Here is a 24,047-nt window from a genome sequence, read left to right on the forward strand (position 1 = left end):
GCCTGATGCCATGTTGGCTTCAGCGTCATACAGAGAACTAGTGGAAGACATCTTGGAATTGGGCAGACCTGCTGTCCTGGTGCTCCTGTCACAGAGAGGTCTAGACGCTTCTGAAAGGCCCTAAGCAATACAGAGAGGGCCAGAGACCCCCAGGACACTCCAGTCTGAAAGAATCCAGAAACATGACAAGAGATAAAAATAAAAAAAAATCTCCAGCTGCCCAACATGAGAAAATAACCCCAGGAGAAGTAAACACTGAAGAGAACAAGCACATTAACCATCCAATACTGGACACAGCATTAGCCAAAATTAAAAAATACCTCCATGACTTCATAGATGAATTTAAAGCTGTACTCCTGATCCAAGTGAGGCAAAATATAAAGAGATTAATTAAAGAAATGACAAACCCCATCCAAGAGAACACAGATGGAAGAACTGAGGAAATCAGAAAAGAAAGAGAAACTTCTGAAGAAGAATTTAAACATAACTTAGAATACATGAAACAGATCCAAAGAGATTACCAGGAAACTAAAAACTCCATTGAACACTGGCAAAATATCCTGACAGAAACTAAAGACAGCCTTCTGAAACTTGAAGAGAGATTTATGACATATGATCGTGAAAGCAAAAGCCTCTTAAAAATAACAAGGAACCAGAAAGAAATAATTCAAAGACTAGAAGATGACAAAAAAATACATAACTTAAGAATAAAGAATGTGAGTGAGGAAGCAGGAGCAACCAAAAATAAAATACAAAGAATATTCACAGATATATTAAAGCAAAATTTCCCATGTATAGCAAAAAGAAATGATATTCAGATAAAAGAGGCATACAGAACACCAGCTACCTACAACCAAAACAGATCTACGCCTAGACATAGAATAATCAAGATTCCAGAAATCCACCAAAAGAACAGAATATTAAAAGCAGCCAGAGAAAAGAAGCAGATTACCTACAATGGGAAAATTATCAAAATAACAACAGACTTATCAACACAAACTCTTAAGTCAAGAAGGGAATGGGGAGAAATATTCCAAGTCCTGAAAGAAAATAACATGCAACCAAGGCTCATATACCCATCAAAACTCTCTCTCAAAATTAATGGAGAAATAAGATGCTTCTAAGACAAGGAGGAACTGTGGGAGTTTGTGGCCACCAATCCAACCCTACAGAGAGTGCTGAAGGACATTCCAGAGAAAGAGAGGAAGGGATACCAGGATTCCAGCAACAGTGGCAGAGAGGCCTCAATGAACGGGGCAGACAGTGGAATGAAGGAATAAGGTGGACAAATTATAGCAGAAAAGTGGAGTAGCAGACATGAGGCAGAGACAGTAAGCTATAGTCTTTAGTATGGACAGCTCTGAAACACTATAAAAAAGGCAGAGGTCATTTTTAATAGTGTATCAGGATTTAAAAGACACAATAGTCTTATTGCCATATTTAGTTTGAATTTAATTTGTCCTGGTCTGTCCACGCATGTCAGATTTGAGGGCACAGACATCTGACCCCAAAATAGCAGGTTATATCATGGTAACTATCCTTACTTTCCTATTAACTTAAACTGAAATCCTGTATTATTTACATTGTCTTACTATGACTGATCTTAACTGAATCTGAATCATAAGACCATGGGTTGGCCTTGGCTGATTTTATTTGAATTTGGTATGCTTGTTAGTATCAATCCTAAAAGTAGAGGCAACTACTTTGAAGATGACAAGATGTAAAGGATATCCATACTGGTATTAACTATTAACAGTTCTCAAATCCTACAATGCTTTCAAAGTTGTATTTTTATAAAAATAGGTAATACTATGTTTAACTATATTAAGCTGGTATTGTGGACAAATCTATTGAAAATAACAAAAGAAAACATAGTAACTATGGAAGATCACCTATATTGTGGTCTTATATGTCTTATCCATTGCATGTTTTTCTAGGAATTTGTTTTGCTGTCTTGTTACAACTTGGTTTTCCCTATAATACAGAGAGGATAGATATATATGTAGAAATTCACACATGAGTTTTTTTCAAAAAAATTATTTACGGGAACAGATTATATAATGCAAAATGCAATGAACAGATACTCTGAAGAAGAGACGCTAAGAAATCCAATGCTAATTTTGTAGAATTATGATATAAATTCTAGCAATACTATTGTTTGCTGATTAGAATGACATTGGTCTGGTCTCTTGAGTTCAATTTCAGCATATGTAGAGATGGGGATGGCTACCACGAAGAGAAAGAGAGATGCGATGGTAGTTATTATTGTCTTCCCTAATGTTGGATCTTGAAGACCTAAAAAGCCTTCATCATCCTATAATGACTTGATTAGTTCTATAATATCCAATAAGTATATAAAGTGGGTAAAGATGGGGACAACTATTTGTAAGAAACTACAGACAGTTAGATAGACAGTGAAGATCTCCAGTGGACTTGCTTTGAAATCTGTATTTCTTTAAATTGTTTTTTTAACTGTTTTGTTCTGTTTTGATATGTTTAATCTTACCCTCTTTGAGATGTAAAACAAGTGTGTAGGACTGATAACCATATTACTGAGTTTTTGTTTGATCATCGAGCAGAGCTGTTTGTAGTGTCACTTTTTGAATGTAATTCTAAATACTTTAATTTTGTAACCTGAACAGCTATTTCTAAGATGACAATACGTAACTTATCAACCAGCGATTTCTTACCATTTGTTTTTCTGTAATTTTGTATTATTTCTACCCTTTTTTATCTCCCTGTATTTTTTTGTTTCCTTTTCTTTAAATAAAAAAAAAATGAAAAAAAAAGAGAAAATAGTTCTAAGATACACAGTGTAGTATCACTGTTACAAATTTATTTGACAACTTATGAAACTCTACATTTTAAAATAGTATATGAAATAAGAAGGCAACTTATGATCGATGGTATTTTTGTTTTCATGAATATGGTACCATATTTCATAAACAAAAATAATTTCAGGAATCTGGGACCTTCATTGGATGTCTTAAAACTGCATTGTTTGATAAAGTAGCCATTAGTCACATGTAAGTTTTGAGCACTTGGAATGAGGCCAGTTCAAACTATGATTGATGTTATGCAAGATGCTCATAAAATTCTGAGTAGTGTGTAAAAACTAATGTTAACCAAACTCATTAAGCTCTTCCATATTACAACTAATTATGTGTCAAAATGATAACTTTTGTGTATGTTAGGTTAAATGAACTACAGTATACTGTTAGAATTTTTGTCACCTGCTTTTTAAAAATTTTTTTAATTGTGGCTATTAGAAACTTCAAAAATTTTTCACATGAAGCCCACATTACATTTTTATATGCGGTAACCTTAGGACACAGACCTCAGAGATTATTTGTTATGATCACTTAGTAAAAACTGGATGAGAGCCCTCCCTGCATCCCCCAATAATCACTACCAAAATTTGGTCCAAATGTTCAGTCTGATGATGTCAATGGGGTCTGTTTTACAACATGTTTGTTGAGACTTTCCCTCTTCTTGATAGCATCACATAGAGAGCCACCTTAGAGGATAAGGAGACTTTCTCTAAGGCATGGTTGCCACGTTCTGTGGCTCTGTTGAGAAGAGGAAATGCTGACAGTTGGTGGACAAGCCAAGTGCCAGCTACCAGGCTCTGTCTCACTTAGGACAACCACAGGCCTAGGGGGCTGATGTCTTCTGACAAGCACCTCTGGAAAGTAACTTGAAACTGAAGTATTAAACAAAAAAGGGATAGGAAGTCAGGAATCTAAAAACAAAACAAAACAATGCCAAAAGCAAACATGAGAACAGAGTGGGCCCTGTGCATTCTCTTTTGGACATTAAAGTGGCTTTGAATGAGCCAGGAAGCTCATGCCTTTGTATTGTGCGTGAGGATTAAAAACTTTGAAGAGAGGTTTTTAGGTCAGGGATAGAGTCTCCCATTGGAGGCAGAGAGGTTAAGTGCAGAAGAAAAAGGAAATGAAATCATTTGATTTTAAGACTTCCAAGAGAGTCATTTTGAACACACAATGAGTGTTTCAGAAGCTCTAAATACCTACAGACACCTATGGGGAAGAGCTGGTTCTACAGCCTCAGTCTTTGCCTAGCTCTTGACTTTTCTAAAGCATCAGTAGGTTCATGTTTTCTGTTTATTATACTACACATTCAATTAATCTAAGTTTGTTTTGATTTTCTTCACCCTGAAAGTAAGGATGACTTCCTAGGGGAAATGACTTTGGGTCTGTCCTGCCACATTGTTCAAGACCAGTCCCATTTCCTGATCATTCCGGTCAATTGACTCAGCTGGCCTGATGACTTGTTCCTTGCTTATCTATCTACCGGCACAAGCACTCTAAAGTGACTGGGTGGTACCTTGAGATAAAAGCTTGATGCTACTCATACAATGTTTGCTACATATTGTTGACAAGAACTTCTGGGTAGGATATAATTAATCCTTATGTGTGTGATCTTGATTGAATCTTTAATCCAGGAAACATGTTCAAAGATAGCCAGCATCATAAAGAAATGTATATGTTTGAAGCATAATATTTTATCATTGTTTTATCAAGAGACTCAAAGAATTACTTTGTTTCAGTGTCTCCTTAACTCACAAGAACTTACTCCGGAAGACACGGAGCTGTTGGCAGGGATGAAGTCTAGGAAGCAGGTTTGTGCTAATAGACTCAGCTCCCCTGGCGGTGACTGACTGAACAAAGAGCAGGTGCCTGACTCAAGTTGGACCAACCAGCATTTCTCCTATTGGAACGTGAATTATGAGTATGATCCCTTCCATCTAGGTTGCTCTTCTGAAAAAAGAGGTTGGAGCGTTCACCTGTTCATTCATGTGTGCACAGAGAATCAGCAAAGGCTGCCTGCAAAGGGAGGAAGAGCAGGGATTGCCAGAGAACTTTCCCTCTTTTGGCTGCCTCCCCAGCCCACTCTCTTCTGCTTCCTGAGGAGTTTGTGCATTCACAAACTCTTCTTCCCTCCCCTTAAAGCTAACTTGAGCTGTTTTTTGTTTCTTAAAGCCAAAGAGACTCATCAGGGCATATTTCTGGCTCCTGAACGTTGCTGTAAAGCTTTTCCTCTTCCTCTCCCTCGTTCCTTGTTTTTCCTTCCTCCCTCACTTCATTCCCCATGCCCCTCCTCCATTTCTCCCTCCATCTTTTACTGTATCTCTATTATTTTTTTCCCAAATCTGCTTTGTGATTGCAAATTCATGTTACAGAAATGTCCATGTTTTAACCCAAAGCCATTTTCTTGCCAGGGATCCCATAGATACAGACTCTCAGCTTTGAAGGAGAAATTAAGCTGAAGGATACACTTCTTGAAATATATCTATTGTCTGAAGAAAATAAGCAAAGTCATTGTTCTTCCCTAAAGGCAGATTACCTTAGTTAAGTACATATGTCTAGTTCTATTTATGTGAGTGTCACAGCTCCTTTTACTGGAGAGAGAATAACAAGTTCTCAGAATACAAGAAAGGAACAAGAGGCTGTAGTGGCCTTTTACATGAGCTTCTTTACCCTTTTTCAAGATTCTCTAAAATAGAAGAGAGACTTCACAGTCCCTCTGCCTGTCAGTCAAAAAGAGTTAAGATGCAACAGATTTATTTCAATGTATTTGAAAAATTCCTACTTACATTCAACAGTCTTGGTTACTGTGACAAAAGGAAAACAAAAGCTTGAAAATGACCAGATTTTTTAGTAATTTGATAAAAGCTGTGTAAACCAAGATACTCTCATATTTTATAAAGTTGCATAGTTATTAAAAACAATTTAGAGTCAATGTATTGTATAGTAAGATATCTATCTGAGGCAAAGCCTACTAGTTTCATTTCTTTTTTCTGGTTGTCCTGTAAGTTTACTCCTGTTTTACTTCCTTGTTGAAACAGAATACCTGACACCAACAAATTAAAGGAGCAAAGGTTTATTTAATTCACAGTTTGTAAAGATTTCTGTTTACTCTTCACTGGGTTGAAGCAGGTGGCATGGCAGAGGGCACAGCAGAGGCCATGCCTGGGAGGTGAGAAGCAGTAACAAGCAAGCCTCCCTTTCCCTTTTATTCCATTTAAGCCACAAACCTATTGGTTGATGCTACCCATACTCAGGGCGGGCCTTCCCGTTATCCACATTTAGAACAACGTTAAACCAAACAGTGAACTAATTTTAGTTATCACACACTATTAATCCATATTTGCACACCCTAAATCCAGCCACTTTCAGAAAAGCTCCACCTATGGGTGCATGAAGCTCTGGGTGGACATGTCATAATCTCTTTCTGTGATTGTTCATTGGACATAGAGCTGCCAGGAAAAATTTCCCAGTTTTTTTTTTTTGCGACAAGGTACAGCCAGCCTCTGGTTAAAGAGATACGAAAAAAGTGAAATGGGCAATGTCTATATTGTGTTCATAAAAGGAGAAGGGTGTGCATATTCTCTATACCTCTTTTCCTCCTCCTGGAACATGGCTGTGATGACAAACTGATTTGGGCCACATGTTTGAAATGGGTGGGTTTGGGGAAGGTGAACAACAAGATAGAAAGATCTTGGACACCCAGTTCCTATGAAGTGTAGAGTCTCAGAAGATTCCTGGGTCATGGATAAAAGTTAAGTCTGATAAAAACAAATACTTGTATTGTTAGTCTGAATATCTGTTACATGTAGCCAGACTTATAGCTTAATTGATACCTTATTTAAGTAGAAAAGAAAGTTTATTGTAGAGCAATGTATGTAGTATAGTGTCATTTAAAAATATCTGAGAAAGAATGTATTTTGTACATAACGCATTAAACTTGTAAATGCTCATGAACAAAGATGGGAAAATATATGGCCTTGCTTCTACCTTTGATTCCCAAGGGGGTGGTATGGGGGAGATGGTGTCCACCTTTTTCTTCATAATATTTTTTATCAGTTTCATTTATTATAACAATAAAACTTTTTAAATTGATGGAATGAATTACTTCCAATATTCCTGAAATAAAAACAGCAAATGTGAAGCTGCTTATTTGAGATATGCAGTTGACAACTGTCTTAGTTACTTTATGCTCGTTGCTGAGACAAAATACCTGAAGTCCAAAGTTGGGAAAGGAAAGGTTTATTTCTTACAGTTTTTGGAGGTTTCAGTCCACACTCAGTTGACTCCAAGGCAGGCAGGCATGGCCAGGCTTCATGGCGGCTGCAAACAGCAAGCTCGAACCAGCAAAGAGCAAGACATACCTTCTTCCTGCCATTACATCACATCCTGGCTCCACCCCTTTGTGGGTGGAGCACTGACATCATCAACCCAAGCACTAGACAATGAACCAATCACAAATGCACGATTCAAACTCATGAGGCCTGGGGGACACAAACATAAACCATGACAACAACTTAGGGGCAGAGTTCAGGAGTGAGAGCCAGCGTGCTGATGCATCACGGTAAAAGCTATGTACACTCTGGAGATTTATGTTTGTGGAGTAATTACTAGAAACTTGCTTCCAGACAGTAGTCCTGCTGAGTCTTACGTGGTTGAAGAAATATTATCGAGGAAGACTGTTTATTTTATACAAAAAGGGAACTATCGTGTTCTTCACAAATTGGTCTCCAGATTTGCTTTCATTGTGGAGTGATCAAGGAAAGAGCTGTTTAGAATGAGTGCAGGAAGCAGTTAAGCTTCCTAGTGAGTCCTAACCAGCTGACCACATGGCCAAGGTCAGGAAGGGAATGTGTATCAGATAGCTCCATGGTACTTCTCACGATGAACACAATGATGTCACTCACAGGGTATGGAAACATTTTCCCATTTGTTGGTGCATTCCTAGTTGGAAGTGAAAATTTGGAAATCACAGGTTTCTATAAAGTCAAATCACAGGGGAAAGAAACCTTTCAAATGCATTTTCCAAGCGTCTTTTAGAGAAAAAATATATAATACTCCAACATACTGGCCACTGAGAAGTGAATGCTACAAGATTATAGTTTGACAGTTAAAACGGCACCATTTATTAGCATAGGAGCTAAATGAAAATTTCCCACCTCACTGAGCAAAAGGAAAATAGTTTTCTTTAGGCTTTTATTTCCTTTATAAGATTAAAAAAATCAGTGAGAGGAGAAGGACGTGGGTCATATGCATTTGGAAAGTCTTTTTTGAGACAAAATAGAAAACTATTTTAAAAGTGTTAAATAAATTTGAAATGACACCCTAAATTTGACATGGGTGAAGGTTGTATGATATATTACAAAGAACAGATTTGGGGATCAGATAGGCCCAGGTTTAGATCCTTTATTTTTTTGGATTAGTGTAATTCTGTGTTATAATTTTAGCTAGGGTCTCAAGAGTGTGACACTAACTTCTGTTACAAAATGAGAACTGAGACCACCATGCAGGACAGGCAAAGAAGTATTCAAAGCTGGTTTGGCTCTCTTATCCCCTTCAGCCATCAGTGCTACAAAAAAGGTTAAATAGAGATCAGAAGATTTTTGTTTGGAAAGCTGAGTGTTATTTTCCCCCTCCAAGCCTAGGAGAAGATCTTCAAGAGGCCCCAGTGAGCTTAACCCATATCCCCGCAGACTCAGGTCTGAGCCATGGCTGGGGCATCGGAAAGGGCAGACACTTCTGCCTTGTTTCTCTGAGAAAGGAGTGAGAAGATGTTGCTACAAAGGTGATGATTTTCAGTCCTCAAGTTAATCGGGGCAAGTAATACATGTTTCCCTCTGATTGGGGCAGTTTGGTATCCACATACAAAAAAATGAACTTGGAATATTTATACATATGTACATATATATCTCACCTCAAAATGAATCATAGACCTGCATGTCTGTAGACCAAAACTTTAAAACTCTAAAAGAAAACAGGAACAAAAATACTCGCCCCAAACCCAAGAAAACCTAAGAAAACCTAAAATAAGTCTTTTCTCCTTTAAATTAACTTTTTCAGGTATTTGGTCAAGGTGATGAACTAGGTGTTTTAATTATTAAGACTGATTTTTTATTGTATAAAGAAGGTAAAGCAAAACTTCATTACACAACAATAGGAGAATTAACAATAGCTAACACATTACATGTTATCTTTAAAGTAATTGCTCAGGGTATGAGATGAGCATAAAATCTTCTCCAAGGGATATTAGCACAAACCTTCCTTTTTAATGAAGTAAGAGACACTAATAGTAAAACTGACTTGCGTGTCCCCCCTTTTCCTTACTGCCTTTTCCCCTTTCACCCATCGCAGTTCCTTTTTTTCTTTTGAGCAGTTGCTTCTCATTTCACACTATCTATTGTACATTTTAGAACTTAGTTATTCTTTTAATTTCTCATACCAGGGAGACAATATGATGTTCACACACATGAGTGTGATTTATTTCACTTATGAGTATGGTCTCAAGTTGTCCATTTATCTATAAGAGACTCAAGTTTAATCCTTCTTTATGACTGAGTAGTAATCCATTGTATAAAAATATTGTATCCTTTTTATTCATTTCTTGGTTGCTGGTCAAGTTTATTCTTGAGACTCTAGCTAAAATTATAACAAACAATTACACTAATCCAGAAAAATACAGGATCTGAATCATATATATATATATATATATATATATATATATATATATATTGCTGTGGTATGATGTTTTCAATTCTTCCTGGAAGATTCCCAGAAGGGGAATAGCTGGGTGGAGTGGAACGTCTAACCCCAGTTTTTTTTTTTTTTTTTTTTTTTTTTTTTTAATTTAAGATGAAAAAGAGAAAAACACAAAACAAACCAAAGCGGCGTAAGGGTACACGCAATACAGAACTACAAAACAAAACAAAACAAAACAAAACAAAACAAAAAACCATAACAGTAAGAAATTACCTGCTAGTAGATTACACACTATTTTCTTGAAAATAGTTCCTCAAATCACAGTATCAAAGAACACAAGGTGGACATTCAAACAGGGAGACTGCAAACAGCTGTGTTCAATGTTCCAAAAACATTGATAAAGTCAGCTATTTAACACCCCCAAACACACTTGCTGTTATATCCGTTAGAGCTCCTTTTCTTTTTTTTTTTTCCCTCTCTTTTTTACAACAAAATTTACACATCTTGGATTTTATTACTCCTTAGTGCTTATTACTTTCTTTGGGGGGGGGGAAGAATACAGTCAAATATGGCAAAACAAAGCTGTCAGTCAATACCAAGGATAGACGTAGCACATGGTGTAGAACAGAGTACAAGTTTATCAACAATGGTTATCAACGTTGTCCCTTGTTTCCTTAAAAAGAATTGTCTATCTTATTAGATATTATAAAGTTGGACAAAACAGTAGAGAACAAGACCAATAAAAATTAGGCGTTGTAAACATTACAGGACTTCCAAAGAAGACAATAGTCAAACCAGAATGGGTATCTTAGTGAATCTTATTGTCTTCAAAGTAGTTGCCTATGTCTTCAAACTTGATACTATCATATAGAATGGAACAGAGTCTATTCAGTCAAAACAAGATCGTGGGAGTACTACAGGACTTCAAAACAAGTTAATAGGAAATCGAAAAGAGTTACTATTTATATATCCTAATTTTTTTGAATTTTTTCTTTAATTAAGACAAACATAAGAAATGACTAAATAATTTTTTTTGAAACAATAAGGGGGAGATTGAGATAAAACAGGACATAACAATATAACAATAGAGGTCACAGCATGACTGTTTCAATAACCTAGTACTTCACCACCTTATAACCTGACTTAATAGTAGTTACCATAGTGTCTTTTTCCTTGAAATATTTGGGTAAAACTTCATATACTCTAGCTTCAAATATTTTCATATCAAGAAGCCCAGAATAAAGCCTTTCTAATTAATGAGTGAAAACTTTATAAGGCTTCAAGGCCACCTAATGGGGAATCATGATTACCACATATTTTTATATATTTGAATCATTACTTACATTAGGGAAACTATTCGGTATTCACACATGCGAGATTGATTTATTTCACTTATGAGTATGGTCTCAAGCTGTGCCCATTTATTGATAAATATCTCAATGTGATCCTTCTTTATAGCTGAATAATACTCCATTGTATAGAAATACCACAACTTTTTTATCCATTCCTCAGTTGATGGGCACTTGGGTTGTTTCCAAGATCTGGCGATTACAAATTGTGCTGCTATAAACATAGGTGCACATATATCACTGTGGTATGATGCTTTCAGTTCTTCTGGGAATATGCCTAGAAGTGGAATAGCTGGAATAAATGGGATTTCCAGTCCCAATTTTTTGAGAAATCTCCAGACAGATCTCCACAAAGGCTGTACCAGTCTACACTCCCACCAGCAGTGCAGGAGAGTTCCTTTTTCCCCACAGCCTCTCCAGCATTTGTTGTCGGTTTTCTTGATCCTGGCCATTCTTTCAGGAGTGAGATGCTAACCCCAGTTTTTTGAGGAATCTCCATACTGATTTTCACAGTGATTGTACCAGTTGATACTCCCAGCAACAATGGAGAAGAGTTCTTTTTTCCCCACAGCCCCACCAGCATTTGTCATTGGTTGATTTCTTGATGATAGCCATTCTTTCTGGAGTGAGATGGAATCTCAGTGTTGTTTTAATTTGAATATTTTGAATGACCAGTGATGTTGAACATTTTTTCATATATATATTTGTTATTTGTATTTCTTCACCTGAGAAGTGTATATTCACATCAAATGTTCATTTTTTTTGATTGGGTCTTTAAACTTGATGTCTTGAGTATTTAAATTATTTATATGTTCTACATAGAAGTCCTTTTTTTGAGAGACAATTGGCTAAAATTTTGTCCCACAGAGTTGTCTTTTCACTTTGTTGATGATTTCTTTTGCTGTGCAAAAACTTTTAATAAGTTGAGAGTCCAGTTGTTGATTCTTTGAAGTATTTTCTGTACAGTCCGGGCTTTGTTCCTGAACTATCTACCTACACATGTATCTTCAAGATTTCTACCTACTTCCTATCCCAGTAGATTGTTTCTGCTTTAATATTTAGATCTTTGATCCACCATGACTTTAGTTTAGTGCATGGTGATAGGCATAGGTCTAGTTTTAGTCTTCAGCACGTAGAGAGCCAGTTTTTACAACACCATTTATTACAGAGGCTTTCTTTCTTTCAGTGGACTTGTTTAGCTCTTTTGTCAAGGATAAGGTGGCTGAAGGTGTTTTTAGTTGTACCTACATCTTCTAATCTGTCCCACTGATCCTCTAGTCTGTTTTTTTGACAGTACCATGCTGATTTTATCACAGTAGCTTAGTAGTATAATTTCAAGTTAAAGATTGTGATGCCTTTTGCTTTTCCTTTGCTGTCCAGAAACGTTTTGCTATTGCAGGTCTTTTCTGGTTCCAGATGAATTTTAGAAATGTTTTCTCTAGATATGTGAGGTAACCTAATGGTATTTTGATGGAGATTGCATTAAATCTGTATAACACTTTTGAAAGTATGGCTACTTTTACTATGTTGGTTTTTCCTACTCATGAGCAAGAGATATCTATTTTCTGATACCCTCTTTTATCTCCTTTTTCAGAGTACCATAATTTTCAACATTAAAATCCTTTACTTCCTTTTTAAGGTTGATTCCTAGGTCTTGGGATGCTGTTGTGAAAGGTGTGGTTTCTTAACTTTTCTCTCAGTGAGTTTTTTGTTTGTGTACAGGAATGCTATTGATTTTTGAGTGTTGACTTTGAATACAGCAACATGATTGAATTTGGTTATTAAATCTAGAAATCTTTTGGTGGAGTTTTTGGGGTCTTCTGTGTAGAGTATCATGTCATCTGTGAGTAATGATAGTTTAACTTCTTCTTTTCCTATCCTTATTCCTTTTGTCTGTCTTAGCCAATTGTCCTGGCTAGTATTTCTAGAACTATAGTGAATACGAGTGATGATAGTGGAATCCTTGTCTTGTTCCTCATTTTAGAGTGAAAACTTTCAAGTTTTGACCATTTAGTAGTGATGTTAGATGTTGATTTGTCATAAATGGCTTTTATCAGATTGAGATAAGTACCATCTATTTCAATTTTCTGTTGTGTTTTGCATGGATGAGTATTGGGTTTTGTCAAAAGCTTTTTCTGCATCTATTGAGATGATCATGTGATTTTTGTCTTTGGCTCTGTTGATATGTTGTATTACATTTATTGATTTGCATATATTGAACCATCCCTGTATTCCTGAGATGAATCCTACTTGGTCATACTGTATAATCTTCTTTTTTAAAATTTTATTTAAGGAGAAAAAGAAAAAAAAAAACAGAAAAAGGGTACAAGTTATATAGAATTTCAAAAAAATAAACAGTAGGAAATCACTAGTTAATAGATTGCATATTGTCATCTTAGAAATAGATGTTCAAGGTACAAAATTAAAGCATATAAAGTGGACATTCAAACAGTGAGACTGCAAACAGTTCTGTTCAATGGTCCAACAAAACTCAGTAATATGGTTATCTATCTTATACGCTTAAATATACATGCAGTTATATCCTTTAGAGCACTTTCTTTTCCTCTCTCTTCTTTTTTTTTTTTTTTGGTCTCTTTCCTTTTTATTGGTACCAGGGATTGAACTCACAACTGCCTGCTTGCAAGGCAGGTGCTTATGCCGCTGAGCTAAATCCCCAGCTCCTTTTTCTTCTCTTTTTTACAATGACAATTACACATTTTGGGTTTTATTACTCCCACAGTTCACATTACTTTTTTTTTTTTTGAAGAGAATAAAAACATAATGTAAAAACAGAATACAAGGTGATCAACAATGGTTACCATAATGCCTCTTGCTATCTTAAAATGAATTGCCTATATCATCAATTATAATAAAATTGAACAAAACAGTACAGAACAAGACCAATAAAATCAAAACACTGGAGATATTACAGGACTTCAAAAGAAGATAATAGTCAAACCAGAATGGGCATCATAGTGAATCTTATTGTCTTCACAGTTGTTGCCTATACTCTTGAACTTGGTAGTATCAAGCAAAATAGAATAGAGGAAAATCAGTCAAAACAAATGATGAGAGCAATACAGGATTTCAAATCAAGTTAATAAGAAATCAAAGTGGGTTACTATATCCTGCTATTTTTTATTTATTTTTCCCTTAATTAAGAAGATAAAAATAAAAAAATAAATAATAAAAAAGGAGATTATCTCAAAAGAGGACATAACAACAAAACAGCACAGGTCAGAACATAACCATTTAAGCAAAATAGTGTTTCACCACAAGATATCCTGACATAAAAGTAGTTACCATAGTGTCTCTTTCCTTGAAATCTTTGAGTATAACTTCGTATACTGTAGCATCAAACATATCAAGACAATGTAAAACCATTCAAGAGAATGACAGTATTACAGGGTATTTAGAACCAACTAACAGAAAATGAACAATCACTTCTGTATTATCTCCTTGTCTATAAAAGTTTTTGTTTATAATATCACATATAACAAAATTCAATAAGATACAACCTGTTAAGACTGATGGAGACAAGAACAAAAGCTTGATGGGACTTCAAAACAAGATGATATTAAATCAGCACTACCTATTATGATGTCTTGTTTTCTCCAAAACAGCTGTTCATACCGTCCAACCTTCTCTGCCTCATTTCTGTTGAGCTCTTTGTCTGTCATTAGTTGTCAGTTTGTATTCTTCATTTCACTTTCTGCTCCATTCATTGTGGCCTCTCTGCCACTGTTTCTGGAATCTTGGTATTTTTCTTTTTTAGAATGTCATGCAGTCTTCTCTATAGAGTTGAATTGGTGTTTGCAAATTCCCCTAGTTGCTCTTTATTGTGGAAGCACCTTGTTTCTCCACCAATTTCTAGGGACACTTGTGCAGGATATATCAATCTTGGCTGGAGGCTATTGTCTTTCAAAGCTTGAATTATTTTGCCCCATGCTCTTCGTGATTTGATGGTTTGTGGCAAGAAGTCTGCTGTAATTCTTAGGGGTGTTCCCCTGTAAGTGATCTGTTTCTTGTCTCTGACAGCTTTTAATATTCTGTTCTTATATTGGATTTCTGGAATTTTGATTATTATATGCCTGGGTGTAGTTCTGTTTGGGTTGTAGGTGGCTGGGGTCCTGTATGCCTCATAGATCTGAGTATCTTTACCTTTTCCCGTATTAGGGAAGTTCTCCTTGATTATTTCTGTGAATAGCCTTTTCAATTCATTTGTTTGTATCCCTGCTTCTTCCTTTACATTCTTAATTCTTAAGTTATAGATCCTCTTAACATCTTCTAGCCTTTGTATTGTTACTGCTTGTTTCCTTGTTATTTTAAAGAAGTTTTTTCTTTTATGCTCCCACATTACAAATATGTATAATCTGTCCTTAGTTTCTTTCAAGCTGTTATGCCAGCTTTCAATAGAGTTTTTAGTTTCCTGGTAATCTCTTTGAACCTGCTTCCTGTATTCTATGTTTTCTCTATTTTCTCCATCAAACAATTCTCCCCTTTTTTCTGTTCTTCCATTCCACCACTTGTTTTTTCTTGGGAGGTGCTTAGCATTTCTTTAACTATTTACTTATATCTTGCTTTACTTGGTTAAATACTTTACTTTTGAACTCATCTATGAGATCCCAGAGATATCACTTTATGTCTATTGGTGCTGTGCCTGATTTTGCATATTTTCTGTCCTCATTCTCCTTTGCATTTACCTTTCCTGGATCAGTGTTCTCAGGATTGGTGCCTGAGGACCCTTTCTTGTTGCTCCCTCTTCCCATACTTTTTGTTCCTTCCATACAAGCATATATAGGTGGCCCAGTTTCTTTCTTTGTTGGCTACAGTTTGTTTGAATTGCACCAGCTAGGTATTCCTGCCCACTGCAGTGTGCAAGGGAGACATGGACCTACACAGACCTGAGCAGCCTATGCTGGGCCCGCCTCTTCAGGTCAGTCAACCTGCTGAAGGCTTCACCTTATTAGGATGCACTGCCAGGTGCAGGGACCTGGTTTGGGCTAGCCTACTGGGTCTTAGTCCGTGGTGTCACCCAGGTCAAGCGCTCCCCACCAGTCCCGCTTGAGAGGGGAATATGTGACTGAAGTCACTGCAGTGTCCTGTTCCGGCTAGTCTGCCTGGTCTCAGAATGTTCTCTGTTGGAGCCTCCTAATCTGTGGAAGGGTCCCCGTTTCTCTCACTCACGGCATGTAGGGCTCCCCACCAGCTCTGCTCTCAGTTTGGTTTGCCGATTCCCACTCTCAGAGCTTTCATGTCTTTATCCCTGCTGTGCCGATTCAGACGCAGCAGCAGTGGCAGGAAATTCAAGCCGCAGTTTCCAGAGGCGCGGGTTCCTGTGGCAATACTGAGACTTTAGTTGTTCCAATCATAGCACCGGGATTGCATTTCCAGTTGTTTTCTCTCAGCTTAGCTCATTTCTGGACCAGCAGGGTATATCTCTCCCTGCTTAGGACTCCCCACACCGCACCATTCCTGGAATCTAAGCTGGCTATCTCACAGGGCCTCCATTATCATTGCTGTTATCTATCTGCCATGTTCTCCTGGAAGTTTGTATAATCTTCTTGATGATTTGCTGCATTCTGTTTGCTAGTATCTTATTAAGGACTTTTGTGTCTGTGTTCTTAGGGAGATTGGCTTGTAGTTCTCTTTTATGGTTGAGTTTTTCTCTGGTTTTGGTATTAAGTAATATTTGTCTCTACGAATAAGTTAGGGAGTATTGCTTCTCTTTAAATTCCATGTAAGTATCTGAAGATAATGGTATTAAATCTCTAAATTTCTTATAGGATTCAGCAGTGACTCCATCAGGACCTGGTCTTTTCTTTGTTGTTAAATTTTTAAGTACATTTTCAATTTTATTGACTGATTTTTGAGTTATTCATAAGTTTTACATCTTCTTGATTCAGTTTTGTTAATCCACATATATCTATGAATCTATCCATTTCTTCTGTGTTTCCCATTACATAAGCATAAAGTAAGTCTGATTTCATGATCATGAGTACTCATCACTTTTCATTAATGAGGAATTATCATACAGTCTTAAGACCTGTATTTTTTTCTTCTAGTGGACAGGAAAAAAATCAGACCTCCAAAATAGATTTGAATGGCAAGGAGAAGAAAATTATCAGTCCATTTGTTGATTATATCATGAGTTTGATTTTTTAAAGACAGTTGTCTTTTAGTATGTATGGGAGTTTGGTTCTAGCCCCTACAAAATCCAAGAATACTGTTTCTTATTTAAAATGATGTAGTATTTGCATACAAACCACATACACACATACACCTTCCTGTATATTATATGTCATCTCTACATTACTTATAATATCTAATAGTTTTAGTACTGTTCAAGTAGCTGTTGTACTGTATCATTTAGGGAATAATGTCAAGAAAAATATACTGTGTATGTTTAATATTGAAGCAACCACTGTAGACTAACCAGGCAGTACATGTCTACAACAATGGAACATTTGAAAGGAAAAGTTTTGACCCAAGATTAGCTAAACTTTTGGATACAGAATCCATAGATACAGAGGGCTACATGTCTATTGCTTGTGTGAGATATCAAATCTAACATTGGACCAATAATGAGGAATGCTCAAGTAAAATTAAACAAGTTAAAAAGAAGTAAGTAAATAGAAAGATAAGTAAAACCCCTTTCTCCATTTTAAACTTAACTAACAATAAACATTGAACTCTCTTTGCTTTTTTCTCTTTAAAATTTGAATTAAAATTATTTTTAGCTGATATGCAAAATTATAGCAATATTACATATTAATGAAACACCATGTAATATTTCAATCCTTATAGACACTAATATTTAAATCAGGTTACACTTATCTGTCTCCTCAAAATTTTACCATTTCTTCATGATGAAAACATTCAAAATCTTTTATTTCAGTTTCCTGAGATCTACGGAACATATTTGTTATCTAGTCACCCTTCTGTGTGCCTCACATCTCTGAACTTCTTACTCCTGTGGAACTATAACTTGGCATCCATTGTCAGCTTCTCCCTATCCCTCCCGACCTCCTCCTCTCCATAGCATCTGTGACCACGCTTCTGCTTTCGACTTCCACAAGATCAATTTTTTAAGATTCAGGCAATACTTTTCTTTCTGTGCCTGGCTTATTTCACTTACCATAATGATCTACCGTTCCATCCATGTTGCCACAAGTGCCAGGGCTTGATTCTGTTTATGGCTTAGTAGCCTTTCATTGTGTCTGTGATACATTTTTAAAATTCATTTATTGGTTAATGGGTACTTACGTATTTCCATTTCTTGGCCATTGAGAATAATATCATGATAAAGATAAAGCAATATGTTTACATGTATCTTAGTTACTGTTTTTCATTTCTGAAACAAAATATTCAGCATCCAAAATTAAAAGAGAAAAGGTTTATTGTAGCCTATAGTTTGTAGAGGTTTTGGTCCATAGATGGCTGGCTCCAAGGCAGGATGGTGTGGCAGAGGGGAGTTCATGGCACAGAAGGCAGGAGGCAGCAAAACCAATGAGCTGTGAGTCACAAACAGCAAGTTCCTCTATGTCTCATCCAGGCTGTAACTCATTGATTGATGCCACCCATGCCCAGGGTGGGGGCACCCTTAATCCCAGCATCACACTTCCTAGATCCAGGAACCTCTGAAAAAGCCCTGCCTATGACCTCATGAGGCTTTGGGAGGACATTTAAATACAAACCCTAACAACATGTATTATTTGGTTTTATCTATCACACAGGGCAAAGAACTAAGGTACTAGTTTCATGAGTTTAAGAGGTGATTTCCAGTATTAAAAGAGATATCTTGCACAATTGAGAAGATTTCAAGGTCAAGATCTGAAGCATGCTCTTCTGGGCCACAAGGTAGTGCCTGCTAACTTTTCTCAACACCTTGCAGGTAATGTGGGGCTGCTAGACAGGTTCTGAGTACTGCATGAAGGCAGATGAGCCATAGACCTGTTTCTTAATCACCTCCTAAATGGACACTCCATATTCTTTCTTTGTTTCTATGACTATAAAGGTTGTACTTTCTAGAGGGAATAGCTACAAGGAGGAGAAAGTCTTCCTGACCTGTGTAGAACTCTGTGTAAGTAAGTCAAGCCACAGAAATGATGGGTTAAACTGTAGGTTAAAGACTCCTGGCAATATATAGAAAAATATCTAGGAAGAAAAGAGAGTTCAGAAACATGAAACATTTTTATGTTAGACAAATGTCTAAAGGTGGAATCAATAATTCTTTCAGATCAATTCTTGTTGGAGAGAAAGGGGAAAAAGGAAAGAGAAGAGATGTCACTGGACTCTACCTTGTGACTGTATGTTTAAAAAACTTAAAAAAAGAAAAACCATATACTACATATACGAATGTACAAAAATCATAGAATGTTCCTAAACCGAACATGTCCATGTAACCAGCACATGAATGAAAATCAGTCTTAATAGACTTTCAGAAGTTCATTTATGGCTTTTTTTTGGTTTTAATCCTACTGGGCCACACCCCCAGCTCCATCTTATCACACTTTTGCTGTGGTTGTTGTTTTGCTCTTTTTTTGAGACAGCCTCACCATATAGTTTGGACTGGTCTCGAACCTATTAGGCAGCTCAGCCTGGGCTCCGACTCACTCAGTCCTCCTGCTTCAGCCTCCTCTGTGCTGGGATTACAGGTGTGTGCCCCCACCCAGCTCATTTCATCACATTTTTAAAAGTAGAGAATTTTTATATCATATGATATAATCCAATTTAATATTGAAAATACTAGAAAGTACCAAAAATATCATTTCATGGAGAATAAGAATAAATGAATAGCTCTTGATGAAATTAGAAACCAAAGCTATGAAAACAATACTTTATGTGAAAAGTTTAATGGTTTCTGCAAAAGTTGTTCCCATAGAAAAATTCATAATCTTAAATATCTTGTGTAGAATATAAAAAAGACTAACCAGGGCACATTATGTATATTTAAAAATAGCAAGCTAGGCATGGTGGTGCACACCTGGAACCCCAACACTCCTTGAGGTTGAAGCTGGAGGATTGAAGTTTGAGTTTAGGCTGGCAATTTAGCAACTTAGCAGGACATAACCCAGTTTTAGGGCCTATATTCAGTCTCCAGTACCAAAACAAAACAAACCCCAAAGTAAACAGGAAGTAAGAATTACTGTATCTCACCAGTGGTAAGGCCTACTTTATTTTGTATTTCAACATCTCTGAATTAGGTTTGTCATCAGTTTGTATCAACCATGTAATGGTGTGGCCTTGCGGTTGCATATACAAAGAAGAACTCTGGCTCTTCTACTGGCACAACTGAAACCTGTTGAAATGTCAATCAAAACCATGTAAGCGCTATTCAAGAAGGGATATGAGTACAGATTGATGTCTGAAATACTTCGAATGACACTTTTAGTAAGAGATAATGAGCTCTGAAGATTGCAGAATGAGAACCCACAGTTTGGAAGAAAACCATGGGAACAATAGTGGAACCCTGTTTTAAGAAACGCTGCCTTCCCAGTGTGTGCCGTGATGGTGTGGCAGCATGCAGACATCCATAACCGAGTCCACAGTGCTTCAAAAGAGACGGCCTCTGTACCCTGAGCAATTTCACATCTTTTTGTATGGATGCACAAAATTTATGCCTAAATAATCCAAAAAAAAACTTTTCCAAAAAGTATAGAAACATTTTAACTGACAAAAGGGTCCTATGTTCCAGATGATGTGAAAGTATTTTGTTTTTCTAAGTAGTGTCCAAAATAATGATGAAATGTGGTAATACAATCAAATGCTATAGTTAAGGAAACAGAAAACTAAAAGTACAATGTGTAAGCAAATGGTAAAGTTTTTTTAAAAAAAGTTAAATATATACATATATATATATATATATATACATACATACATAAACATATGGATATTCTTCATGAGCCTGGTTAAAAAGAAAATGTGAGGACAGAAGTACTGAAAATTAAGAACAAGAAGAGAGACAGGGCTACAGAAAATACAAATAGCAAAACTACACAGGAATATTACACACAACTGATTGATAAGCTATTAGAAAATCAAGAATATGGATTGGCAAATTTTTCTTCAATAAACAGTTTAGACTTTGTGAGTCAAGAAATAAAAACTGAGGATATTATGTGATCACCTAAATAGCCATTTAAAATTTAACCAGTTAAGAATTTGTAAATCATTTTAAACTCAATAATCATAAAAAGCAGAAGGGGGGCCAGACTTGACTGAGAAAACAATGATTTCCTGGGTAAATACAATTTCCAAAAATGACCCAAGAAAATGTGAAAAATTTGAATAGAAGAATTACTGTGAAAGAATTAGAAAGGGAATTAAACGCCTGCTTAGCACAAAGGATTGGGATCGGATAATTTCACAGTTAGATATTTAACCTTTAAAGAAAAAATAATGCCAATGTTATTACAGATGATAGAAAACTATTAGTGGTAATGGAGAAAAGATGGAAATATCTGCAATTCATTTAGTGAAGCCATTGTACCATTAATATCAAAATTAACTATTGCACAAGTGGTACAAAAATGTATAAGCCAATATTACTTATGGATATATGACTTGCAGAAATAAGACATGAAATATTACCAAAAAGAATACAGCAATAAATCATCAAATAGGAAAAGGCAAAGGCAAGGTTGGATACCTGGAAATTTATCAATGTTATTTATCATATCAACAAAATTAAGACAGATATCACATAACCAGGAAAATAAATGCTAATAAGGCTTCCATTATGCAAAACAAAATTCAGCTGTTATTCCTACCAAAAAGCTCTAAGTGACAATAAAAGAACCCTATTTAAATATGACAAAGAATATTTTGACAATGTAATAGGAAATTAACGTGCTAAAATTTTTAAGGCAAGTCAACATTAAGGAACAAAAAGTGATCCTGATTATTGACTTATTGTTCAGTGCTGTTTTGGAGGCTTTAGTGATAGTACTAAGACAAAATATACATATAAACATTGGGAAAAAAGAGCTAAATTGATCACGTTCTTCAATAACTTGAAAAACAAAGTCTAGTTTCAAACACTTGTAAAACAATTACAAGAATTTGATGATGTTGGCTACAAATTTTTCTTTATCCTAGAAATAAGAATCTAAAACTGGAAAAAGAAAACATTCCATTATTTATTTATATATTTATTTATTTATTAAACATTCCATTTATAACACTAAAAATTATAAAATATAGGAAGGTATAAAATCTATGTGAAGTAAATACTAGTATAAAATAGAAGGATGCAACACCACGGAGACCTATGCACATAAACTCTGGATATTAGCACAGTGAAAGCACCTAAGTAAGGATGCATTTCTCAGAAAGTCCCGCTTGAATGCACATGAGTGTATTGTTATTATTATTGTTTTTGGTAAGGGGAATCGAACTCATGACCTCACACTTGCCAGGCAGGCACTGTATCCCTGGCACATGAGTGTATTTTTGTCATTGCTGGGATTCCTTGTAGTTATTGCAAGACAGGATGGTTTTCAATAGTTTTTATTTGCTTTGGCTTCTGGCCAGCCCTTTACTGTGGTCCTGCACTTGCCCCTAGAAGGACTGGAAGACCAATGTTCATCACAAGTCAGACTACTGCATCCAGGAACCCCCCAAATTCTGCAGTACACTCTCACAGGAGGGATGCAAATGGCATAACTATTGCTTTTTTCTTCACACTTCAAGACTTTGAACAGAGGGGATGAAAGCAAGAGAACCACACAAAAGGCTAACTGCTTTCTTCATTCACTGTCAAGAGCTCTCAGCCTGATCTCTAGAGACAGGTCATGAATCACTTCCCCAGAGGCCTTTGAGGAGCAGCATCGTGGAAAAAGGGCTTGGAAGTGGGCAGTTAAGGCCTGTGGGATAGCTGTCCCATGATGAGCCCGATTTCTGGAGAGTCAGCCCCAAAAGACAGTCAGGTATAGGTAACAGCTGAAAGAAGCGGTGGGCATGAGGAGAAGATTAGTCACTGGACAGCAGGCCCAGAGAGGCTTGCTCACTTCCCTCTGGCCCCTGCTGGACGGGCTGGTGTGTGTGTGTGTTGTCGGGGAGCAGACTTGAAGTGTGGTCCTGAGGCAGGAGATCAGCTCTCCACTGAGCTCGTCAGGGATGGCGAATGCTTGTGCTCGGATCACAGGGCAGGGCCTGGCTGTAGTCATGGCTAAGCAACTGAGGGATGGAGGGATGCTGGGATGGCCAGCAAAGGGGTCTCCCCGAACACCAGAGAGTTGGGGTAAATGAGCACTGAGAAAAAGTTCATCAGAATCCTCAAAACCTCTGCCTAGGGCTCTCTGACTGAGTCAGGACCAGGTGAGGTTTGTGTCTCTGGGTGATAACACTGAAGCACAGGGCAACAGCACCGCCCCAGATCTCTGGGTCTTGCCCACTGTGGCAGCTTCTAGGACTTCTCCAGCCTGATGCGATCAGATAGTTGCTCCTTAAGAAGGGGTGTGAAGAAAGGGACTAATTTGGGGGTTAGAGTCTTAGGTGGCTACTCACTAACTAGCAGTTAGTCCATCAGCAGGCTAGGAAGCCCTTGAGGGGTTGTTTTCTTTTCTTTTCTTTCTTTTTTTTGTCATATGGAAATGACTAGACCATGAAGATTCCAGAAAATCATGAATTAGGCATCAGTTAGCTTAGAATATGGCACAGAAGAAGCATTTAATCAAAGGGAATTATCCCATTCTGTCTGAAAGAGCCAGTGTGATCTTCTACAGTCCTTGAACATCAGTTTTGTTATGAGTTGTGTCTAGATGTCCCTCCAAAGCCTCAGGTGCTCATAGGTAGATTTTTTGGAGGTGGCTGGATCTAGGGTGGAATTAATCCACTAATTAGTTTATCATAAATCTGAATGTGGATAACGGAAAGTCTCACTCTGGGTGTGGGTGACACCACCCAAAAGGTTTGTAGTCGGGATGAGATAAAAGGGAAAGGGAGCTTCCTGCTTGCCTGTTCGATTTATTTCCTTTCTGTTATTCTGCCCTGCCTTAGAGCCAGTTGCCTGTGGACTGAAAACCTCTACAGATTGAGCCAAAATAAACTTACCTCCATTAACTTCTGGGTGTTGGGTATTTGGGATCTTGTGTCTCAAGCAACAAGGAAAGTAACTAAGACAAGTTCCCTTCAGTGGAGGTCACCAGGCTATGCCTCAGTGGGTAAAGCA

Source organism: Cavia porcellus, unplaced genomic scaffold (genome assembly GCF_034190915.1).
Source record: "Cavia porcellus strain 051 isolate PalLab524CR breed Dunkin Hartley unplaced genomic scaffold, mCavPor4.1 scaffold_5, whole genome shotgun sequence".
In the NCBI taxonomy this organism is placed as follows: domain Eukaryota; kingdom Metazoa; phylum Chordata; class Mammalia; order Rodentia; family Caviidae; genus Cavia; species Cavia porcellus.